The sequence below is a fragment of the Bombyx mori genome, chromosome 17 (assembly GCF_030269925.1).
Source record: "Bombyx mori chromosome 17, ASM3026992v2".
NCBI classification, from domain to species: Eukaryota; Metazoa; Arthropoda; class Insecta; order Lepidoptera; family Bombycidae; genus Bombyx; species Bombyx mori.
In genome coordinates, this window is record NC_085123.1 from 15,290,013 (window position 1) to 15,301,465 (window position 11,453).

The 11,453-nt window shown below is 39.7% G+C and overlaps 1 non-coding gene across 1 annotated transcript; it reads right to left on the reverse strand.

Annotated features, from left to right (window-relative positions):
• Positions 1-2,207: 2,207 nt before the first annotated feature.
• On the reverse strand, positions 2,208-2,314 carry LOC119630834 (U6 spliceosomal RNA). Its single transcript, XR_005245720.1, has one exon. It is a non-coding gene; the product is annotated as a U6 spliceosomal RNA (small nuclear RNA).
• Positions 2,315-11,453: the final 9,139 nt, after the last annotated feature.

An 11,453-nucleotide genomic window follows, 5' to 3' on the forward strand; every position in this document is an offset into this window, starting at 1 on the left:
CATGGACATTGGCAATGTCAGTGACAAAGCCAAGCAGCTAACAGAAACGTTCGCTTCCATTAACCATAATTTAATAAAGATCAACCCTTTCAACATTTCATTCCAGAGCCATTTTTCCTTTATAAAATATCCTTTCGCAAATGGTATCCTGCATGCTGGCGTCGTTTCCAAACAAAACGTTCATTCGTAAGAGCATTGTCTTGTATATTTTTCTAAAACATTTCTCGAAGCCAATTATTTAATGTATTGTTAACTTTTCACCCAAGTCTGAAAGTAGATTTGGGTAGCTTTGTTACTGTACGGTTCTTTTTTCTAACATTTTGATGTTTGGTTAAAATTGTACTAATGTCTTCTTCGGCGCTACACTCTTGGCTTCGTGTGCTCAATACGCTCAAATAAGCTCAAATAACTGGTGGTAGGACGTCTTGTGAGTCCGCACGGGTACGTACCATCGCCCTGCCTATTTCTGCCGTGAAGCAGTAAAGCGTTTCGATCTGAAGAATAGGGCGGCTGCCGTAAAAACTAAGAGATGGCATTTGTGTTGTAAATAACTATAGGCTCCGGTAACCATTCAGCGCCAGATGGGCTGTGAGTTCGTCCACCAATCAAAACAATAAATAAGTAATAATAAAAATGGTTCTAGTCGACTAAGGATTTATTGACCCATCAACATTGTTCGTATGCATAAATAGCCATGAAAATTGTAATGTATTCAAAGGGCCTCAAATCATAAAACATAAATACTAAATTAAACTACAAAATATTTCTAATTATAGTACCTAATAGCGTCAGGAATTAACAGTCACGATACAAATTTATCCGTCTAAGCAAAACCATGCTCTGTTTCGCGTTCGCATAGAAATCCAATCTAGCACAGAATTCCGAGGAAGCAAGCCGGCTAAATCGCTTAATAACCTTATTGTTTCATTTAAAATGTAAGCGTCTTAGACAAAGGGAGCGAGCCAACCCAATTAACGCACGGACGAGACCAAGTTATACCCGGGATTACCCGGGAAAAGTTGTGTCTGAACCTGCCATTACTATTATTATTATTGTTGTTAACATAACTGTACCTATTATCTTTCTTTGAGCAAGTTACAGAATTTACACACATAACAAAAGGAGAGAATGTGAGATTTGGAAATCTATTCGGAATAAATACATCTTTATTACCGTTGTGATTTGAAAGCCAATGAAACGAAAATACGGCATTTTTTTCCTCTACTTTTGCTGATAACCTGAGAGGCTATTTCAGCTTCGCCCTAACATATAGGTTGCTAACACTGACCCTAGCAAGAGCAGTGCTTCGGAGAATCTACCACCGGATCGGAAACGCGACCCACTGAGAAGATCCGGCAAGAAACTCAGTGGGCTAGCACACACTGTGAATAAGAAACGTGATACGTGATTCCAAAAAAAACGACAATTCAAAGACATACGAAGCATCCCACAGGAGTTGTGCTTTGCTCAAAACTCTTCGAAATTTCATCGTCAAAGCAATTTCATCAGTTACTATTTGTCGATTGGTAAGTTATACCCGTGGGATGTGTGGAGTATGTATGTATGTATGAAACTCAGTGGGCTGTGTCTATGTGTTAATTCGCTCGTCAAGCCCTTCGTCGCAAGCGACGATTTTTTTTTATTGCTTAGATGGGTAGACGAGCTCACAGCTCACCTGGTGTTAAGTGGTTACTGGAGCCCATAAACATCTACAACGTAAATGCGCCACCCACCTTGAGATATAAGTTGTAAGGTCTCGGTATAGTTACAACGGCTGCCCCACCCCTCAAACCGAAACGCATTATTGCTTCACGGCAGAAATAGGCAGGGCGGTGGTACCCAGCCGTGTGGACTCACAAGAGGTCCTACCACCAGTAATTACGAAAATTATAATTTTGCGGGTTTCATTTTTATTACACGATGCTATTCTTTCACCGTGGAAGTCAATTGTGAACATTTGTTGAGTACGTATTTCATTAGAGAAATTGGTACCCGCCTGCGGGATTCGAACACCGGTGCATCGCTCAATACGAATGCACCGGACGTCTTATCTTTTAGGCCACGACGACTTCAATTCGATGGGTTCGACGAGAATGCTGACCCGTGCTTTTTGTACCTAAAAGCACTGTTAATGGATCGAGAGGATCCGTAATAGCGTGTTTTGGGCGACGTCGACTATTTACCATTCGGGCTACAGGATCGGGCACAAAAATGTGGAATGCTTCATGATTTTGCGTGTCATCCTTGCGCAGGGGCCATGCTAATCGTCTCTGTATCGTTTTAATTTTAGTATATGTACTGCCGAAGCATGTACATAAGTGGTTACCGAAGCACACATTGCCGTTGGATCACGACGAGATCACAATCATTTTGTGATATGAATGCTTCTTACCAGAAACAGGCAAGACGGTGTTAGTTATTTGTCCCACGTTCCGCTCACCGCCACTGATTGCGTTAATATTCTAATTTTTCTCGTTTGATTTTAAATATCATTAAAACGCAAACTAAATTATTTAAAATTGATTGGTTGTTTTCGTAAGTTAAGAAACTCATTCAAATTCTTCTTAGGGTTTTCCTGGTCTGGTGCCAGGGTTCGCTGTCCTAATTAAACTCCTCCAGTTTGCCATCTATTTTCGAAGTAGTCTAGGGACCGCAGATTATATGCTGTGAAGATATTATCTCTGAAATCAAAACCGGAAAATACTGCTTACTACTTTAAAATACTAAATGGTAAACAATATTTCATAACTAAACTAAACATGAATACAAACAGATTTTTGAATTCATATTTCGTAAGCCGTCTGTCGATTTCGATCGCCCGGTTGTCCCGAAACGGTATATTCAGACGTGCGTCAGTTGATTTTTAATTATGGCCCATTGGATGCATTTCAACAACATTAAATTCGTAAATGAAATTCAGCTGACACATGTATGATGGGGCGTCAATTTAGAACGAGCGAGCGGATGATTTTCGTTGTATTCGTAATTGTCAGAACGGAGCATGTATAAAAGGTTTATTCTGAAAATGTTCCGAAAAAAGTTGGATATTTGGATGATATATTTTTTTATGGAAAGACTTAATACAGACTGTTACAGAGTTTTGCTGCCGGTTGCTTGGGGAAGTATTTGCACTGGATAGGACCCGAGTCGACAACAAAGTGCCATCACTGTGGATGCGACTTGGAGACGGCGAAGCATAAGCTTGCTGTCTGCCTTACAGGAGAGGGGCAGCGTCATGTCCTAATCGTCCAAGTACTGACGAGTTATAGCAGGTGATGTTTGATTTCTGCGTGTGAATCAGAAACAGGCAGCGGGCAGTAGGGGAGAGCGCCCTTCTCTCTTCGCACCAACCCGTCGCCTTCGAGCTGACGGTCAGTATAGGGGTCTCGCCGAATCTTGGCCCCTTGAATGTTTCGGGTCACCGTAACAGGCGAGGAAGCCGTAAGAAAAGCGGGTGACGAATGGCAAGGAGGCATGCCTCTGCGTAAAACTCACCTTGCCTCCAGTTTACCTTGGATAAGTTCTGCTTTATGCAAGGTTCAAACGCGGCTTCAAACAACCGCCGGGCGTAGGCAAAAGTCAGGTGAATACCAACTGATGAAAAAAAAATTTGTGTTCATTTTGAAATCTGCTCAAAAACACAAGCATACGTGATTTTTTATAAACTGTTTTTTTTATTGCTTAGATGGATGGACGAGCTCACAGCCCACCTGGTGTTAAGTGGTCACTGAAGCCCATAGTTATCTACAACGTAAATGCGCCACCCACCTTGAGATATAAGTTCTAAGGTCTCAAGTATAGTTACAACGGTTGCCCCATCCTTCAAGCCGAAACGCATTACTGCTTTACGGCAGAAATAGGCAGGGTGGTGGTACCTACCCGCGTAGACTCACAAAAGGTCCTATCACCAGTACTAAGGTTTGCTAGTCTTTCAGGGCACTAAGTGTTATCACAGTAAACAACATTTGGAACAATGTAATTCTTACAAAGAAAGGGCGCAGTAAACATTCTATGAAGTGAATTCATTTGACGAATTCATCTCGTGAATACACCTTAATATACCCCTTAAAATGTGTTTCAATAATATCGGATGTCTCACATATTATTATAACCTCCCATTAATATCACTCACGAGCTAATGCGCTGCGTTCGCTATCGAATTTCCTGGTAAATTGACGATTATTTACACGTAACTTCACGAGGCGACATTTACGAACAGACGCTGTTTGCGACATTATATGTATATAATAAAATTCAATGTAGTATTCTTAAAGGTTTTCGTGGGATACGGTAATGATTAAAAAACTGTTACAATGTAATTTTAGTTTTGCTTTGGACATTTAGAGTTTCCGATGTTTCAATATTTTTTTCGATATTGCGTTATGGAGAGAATTGATTGAATTATGCGGTAGGCAGCGGCTTGGCTCTGCCCCTGGCATTGCTGAAGTCCATGGGCAACGGTAACCACACCACTTTTACCACGGTAAAAGTTGACTCACAGTTCCCTTCACTTTACTTAGATCCTTACCTGAAGACTCAGTTTTATTATTTCTTCTTCTTCTTGCCTTTATCCTACAAAGGGTCGGAGGAGCATGTGCTCCTATCATGCTGCATAGGGATTTCGAGGGGACTCGACCCTCCTCGAGCTATATCTCCAGTGGTATATTCATATGCAAGGTTTTTTTTTATTCCTTAGATGAATGGACGAGCTCACAGCCCACCTGGTGTTAAGTGGTTACTGGAGCCCATAGACATCTACAACGTAAATGCCACCACACACCTTGGGATATGAGTTCTAAGGAATCAGTATAGTTACAACGGCTGCCCCACCTTTCAAGCCGAAACGCATTACTGCTTCACGGCAGAAATAGGCAGGGTGGTGATACCTACCCGTGCAGACTCACAAGAGGCCCTACCACTAGTCCATAGGAAGGGACTTTTTCTGTTTCTTCTCATGGAGTTTCTTTCACTTTATTCATTTTCCGTTCAGTGATATGAATTCTATTATTATAATCATTTACACTAAAATTTAGCTTCTCCAATTCCGAAAGATAAAAATGTAGCATTTTATTCGTTTTTCCGTGTTTTTCGAAATACCAAACTTTCTCCGCACATGTCAACTTATATTTCGTTCTGCCGGAAGCGAATATGTTTTTAGCACATAAAGCTGAGCAACGATTTATTTATAGCATCTGTATTTATTTTCTTTTTTTTGTAATCGGAATATTTATATACAGGTAGGTATAAGAGTATGTATAATATAAAATTTTGTGATACTCTACATCAGTGAAGAAGCGATCCTCAGTAGTGAGGGAACGATATAGAAAAAAAACATCAGTGAAAGGAAAATTTTACCATTAGAGGAATCTATGACCTCAACCCATGCATTAATATGTAATTGTAGTCGTCGTGGCCTAAAGGCTAAGACGTCCGGTGCATTCGTGTTGAGCGATGCACCGGTGTTCGAATTCAAGGCGGGTACAAATTTTGCTAAAGAAATACGTACTCAACAAATGTCCACGATTGACTTCCACGGTGAAGGAATAACATCGTGTAATAAAAATCAAACCCGCAAAATTATAATTTGCGTAATTACTGTTGGAAGGACCTCTTGTGAGTCCGTGCGGGTAGTTATCACCACCTAGCCTATTTCTGCCGTGAAGCAGTTATGCGTTTCGGTTTGAAGGGTGCGGCAGCCGCTGTAACTATACTTGAGACCTTAGAGCTTATATCTCAAGGTGGGTGGCTCATTTACGTTATAGATGTCTATGGGCTCTAGTAACCACTTAACACCAGGTGGCCTGTCAGCTCGTCCACGCATCTAAGCTATAACAAAAAATGGGGGGATTTGAACGCAAGTACTCTCGCTTTGCATAATACGAATACACCTCGCATCTTATCGCTTAGGCTAGGACGACTTGTTTTTGAACAGAACTTACAGGTCAGTTAAAATAGTACATTATCGGTTATTGACAGGCCATGACTATAAACGCTAACAAGACTAAGTGATTTCAAAATTATCTCAATTGCGAACCTGATAAAATTTGTCTTATTGATCGATAAATTGAGTTCCAGAGATAATTTCTTAGGGCTCATTAATCATGATATCGCGTTGGGGTGAATACGAGATATATTCGCGATAACACGACCCAGATTTTGAGAGCCTGCATCATAATGCGAGGTCTTTACATACACACATTCATGATTATAATCTCCGGGGAAGAATTAAGTGGAAGTTATGGCGCTTTCGCCATGGTTTTGACTCTGTGGACTTGCGGACGCAAAATATTTTAAATTTAGATTCTGGAACTCATACGTAAGAGAATAAATAAGTTTTTAATTCTGTTAGATCCACATGGGAAAGGTCAGCGTTTCCCAAACGGTTTTATGGAGACAGGAGACGATGCCTGAAATGGAATTTCACGAAATTTGAGGTCGAAAAATGGGACGACCAATTTAAATTTAAATATATTTAAATTACCAAGAACAGCTAAATGAGAACGGTTTATTAATGGAAAAGGGATAAGTGAAGAGCGGGAAATCGTTAAAAAAAGCCTAGAACTCGATTATAGTTTGGAGGAATCTATGAAGGGAAGATCTTCACATCGAGCGAGTGAAGACGATTTAGACATCTGTCAATTATACTGTTTTCTACGATAGCTGCTGCTGCTACAGGTCCTACGGGGTCCAATTGGAAACGAAAACCATGCAGGGATTCATAGAGAAGAATCAGCTAGATTGTTGCAAGTGTTGGAGTCACGAAGAAATGTGTCGAAGTAATAAATTAAACACATAAAAGATATGTTAAATAGAAAACGTAATGGAAGAAAAATACAGGATTTCCAAAACTATATCTATTATTTTCTTCATTATATTACGTTCCTCAATAAGTTTAATTGAATATAATGAACATGACACAAGTCGATTACACAATGAATACAAATCGAATTTACGAATTTTCTTTTATATGCGTTTTTTTGGTGTAGGTGGAACACATTGTGTTATTTAAAAAAAAAACATGTCGTTTCTTTTATCACGCTGCCTTTGTATCTATCTATACCAACCTAAAATCAGATTGAACAATCTTCAAGTTGCTAGGCACCGCAATACTTCTAAATGCAGCAGTTCATATCCGTGTACATTTTTCTATCCTCTTCAAGTACTGTTGTTTTATTAAAAAAATGTATCTTTGTCGAAAAATTATACAATCAGTAGTAGACATATTATTATGTATGTTATGGTAAAAAGTTCGTTCTCTAGCGTTATTATTTTAGTAAAAACTGCACGTACCAAAATCCTAGTCTTCGTTTTCATTGAATCTCAAATCAAATTGGATATTCATCTATTCGTTTGCAAATAGTATGTGGTTCAAAAACAATCTCTTAAAATTGGTTTCGATTCAATTCGATCTACAGTTATCATCAATAGTGACAAAGCTTTTGATCCTATCAAATGCACCAACTAAAATCGTTGGGTAAAAACGGACCCAGCGCAGTTTGAACATTAATTAGTCGCGGTTTTAACAAACGTCCCTCTCTCTAAATACTTATTCACAATGGAACCGGAGTATGATTGAACAGGTCTTGATTACTGTAATAATTTCCTGAACTTTGAATGCTTCACGGTTTCCGTGGCACGGGAGACCAACGGTGAAACTAATTAAAACGCGCTTATGAATGACTTCCACGACGGAGGAATAACATCGGACAATTATGATAAAAATAAATTAATAGTAATAACCCATTGAAGACACAGGTTTGCGCGTTCACTGCGAAAAAGGATCCTTTTGTCACAGCGCCGGAATTTCAAGGAGTATTCCTGCAGCTTTCCGCGATTATCGGGATTCTGGGGGTCGATATTTCGAGCGATATCCAGTTTCGGAGTCATTTGGAAGGTAAAGCCAAATTGGCCTCTAAAATGTTGTGAGTCCTCAACAGAGCGAAGCGGTACTTCACGCCTGGACAGAGACTTGCACTTTATAAAGCGCTGGTCCGACCTCGCGTGGAGTACTGCTCTCACCTCTGGGCCGGGGCTCCCAAATACCAGCTACTTCCATTTGACTCCATACAAAAACGGACTGTTCGGATGGTCGATAGTCCTGCACTCGCGGATCGCTTGGAACCTCTGGGTCTACGGAGGGACTTCGGTTCTCTCTGTGTTTTATACCGCATTGTCCATGGGGAATGCTCTGAGGAATTATTTGAGATGATCCCCTCATCTCCTTTTTACTATCGCACCTCCCGCCATCGGAGCAGGGTTTATCCATATTATCAGGAACCGCTGCGTTCATCGACAGTGCGTTTCCAAAGATCTTTTTTGCCACGTACCATCCGGCTTTGGAATGAACTCCCCTCCACGATGTTTTCCGAGCGCTATGACATGTTTTTCTTCAAACGAGGCTTGCGGAGAGTACTTTATGGTAGGCAGCGGCTTGGCTCTGCCCCTGGCATTGCTGACGTCCATGAGCGACGGTGACCACTTACCATCAGGTGGGCCGTATGCTCGTCTGCCTGCAAAAGCAATAAAAAAAAAAGTTTTTCGTAGACCAGAAAGGCAGCACCTATTTACCTTGTGGCGGGTAGCCATCATACAACGCAAGATAATTGACAGATGCCTGAATCTCGCTTATGACATTTTCAAGATAAAGCGCATATATACAAGTTCCGAACAACAACATTCGGACCGTCGGTCTACCAAGTCAATATCACCCGCTCGATGGAAGATCTTCCCTCCGTCGTTATAAGCTCCCCAAAACCTAATCTACTATACTAACTTTTTACGTTATCTTTAAAATTTATATCTCAAGGTGGGTGGCGCATTTCCGTTGTCCGATATCCGTGGGCTCCAGTAACCACTTAACACCAAGTGGGCTGTGAGCTCGTCCACCCATCTAAGGATTAAAAAAATATTCATTGTTCCAGTAGTAAAAGATTTTGTTTCCATTTTCTGGGACGAATGTTGAAGTTTCTAATACACAATCTGAAAATGTACAATTTTAATCTATTTACTTAGAGTCAATAGAGCGTCGCGGTTGGGGATCAGCCCTGATAACCTCGGTCGACCTTTACCAAGGTTAATAATAATTTCATTTATTAAATTTTAATAACATTGAGTCTTGAGCGCGTTTTCATAAAACCGAAGTTCGGTCTATCTTCGGGTTTTGTCGGGAAATTACTTGATGTTCGCGGAATTATTATGAGTATCTGCTTAGTTATAATCCTTCGGAAAGGTCAAGTACTTTGAAATTATTTTCTGTTAAGCGGTTACACAGAATAACGCTTCGACTGATTTACACTTAGATACATATGTCAAGTTTTATGGCATATTCGCATTTTTTCTTTCTACATAGTTAGGTAACTTCCTATGACCCAATGGCATATGTCGACATCATTAAAGTTGAGACCCTTTGAAAATATTTCTTGTTTTTGGTTCCGTATAATAATTAATTAATTATTATATTCCCATTAATCTGGACAAGTACAAAGTTAGAATTTGTGAATTAATGAATTTAAATGCACTTTACTTGACATAAAGTTTTTGTTGCATCTACTTTTAATATACTATTTACATCAAAACTAATACTCTCCTTCTTTGTCTGCACCCACTAGGTGGGGTTGGGGGTAGTTATAGCGAATGTTTCTATTCAATTCTCTTATATCAGCCGTCATCTCAACACTCACTCCTCTCTCTCACATATCGTCATTCACACACTCCATCCATGTATTCTTCGGTCGACCTCTTCTCCCTCTACCTTGCACTACCATTTCCATACATCTTCCAGTCACATGCATCTTCTCTCTACGCATCACATGTCCATACCACGCTAACCTTCCGCTCTTTAATCAAATTTAATACTGATTTGAAAAATTGGAATCGTCGAGGTCCGACTTAGTGTAAAATAACTATCTCCGTGGATATAGGATTACGTGCTTTGACATTAAATGACTATCCTGAGAAGAAAATATTTTCTTGTTAAAAATCGACAGGTTTAATACCAACGCTTCCAGCGACATAAATCACGAGCTACCACAATAAACGACACAATTCCTTGAAGTTACCTTAAATAAATATATAGTGCAAAGAATATGAAGGCAAACTGAGTGGATTAAGTTTTGTCTTCAACGAAATAATCTGAACTTCAGTAGATTTTTTGTGCTTTGAATGTTGAATGAAGGTTTCAGTGGCCTGAAACATTAGACAGGTAATACGTAAAAAATCTGGTGGTCTTAAGAATGATAATAGCACGTATATATTTTTCTTGTATGTATATATTTTTTCAGGCTAAAACTTTTTGACAAACAAGACCTTTTCCTGAAAGCGTATTGTATTTTTCGACTATTTAACGATAATTAGGCAATATTTCCGAATATTAATTGTATACAGATCATTTTAATTGGGATAAGAGTTTAGGACTTGGGTGTAATATGGTAGGTAATGCCATTACCATGGATGGAATAAAGGGAATTACAAAACCGGCGCGGAGGTTTCACAAGAGGTTCTACCACCAGTAATTACGCAAATTATAATTTTGCGGGTTTGATTTTTATTACACGATGTTATTCCTTCACCGTGGATTTCAATCGTGAACATTTGTTGAGTTATTATTTCATTAGAAAAATTGGTATCCGTCTGAGATTCGAAAACCGGTGCATCGCTCAACCCGAATGCACCGAAGACGTTCGGTTCGAGTTCGTTCCTTTAGGCCACAACGACCTTAAAATAGTAATCTAGTTATAATTTAACAAATTTAATAACGATTTGAACGGAACACTGCAATATACAAAACATACTTTTGTGGAAGAGGGTAAACTTAGTTAAACGTTTGATTTCAGCGGCTTGACTAATCCATATACTGTTTGGAGACCACATCTGAAGAGAATGTTGCTAAAATGTAGTTCTTTTTATGCTGGTTACTTTTTACTTTGAGGTTGAAAGGCTGCCGATAAAAACATGTGTTGATACCACAGCGATGAACACAAGGTATCGAATGCAATTGGCGGATATTTCTGCTTTGATAAAATTTAGTGCCCTGAAAGTCTAACAAGCCTGGTGATAGGACCTATTGTGAGTCCGCGCGGTTAGGTACCACCACCCTGCCTATTTCTGCCGTGAAGCAGTTAATGCGTTTCGGTTTGCAGGGTGGGGTAGCCGCTGTAACTATACTGAGACCTTAGAACTTATATCTCAAAGATGGGTGGCGCATTTACGTTGTAGATGTCTATGGGCTCCAGTAACCACTTAACACCAGATGGGCTGTGAGCTCGTCCACCCATCTAAGCAATAAAAAATAATAATAATAATCCCTAATGATTAGATCAAAACATTCCTATTAGGTTTTGTTTGGCACTGTACCGGATAATGGCGGTCGTAACCGATTCAAACCGGTCAAATTAATGCGATCTACCTAATAGCATGCCATTTCAATAGATATTGCCGATGTCGTTACAATTATC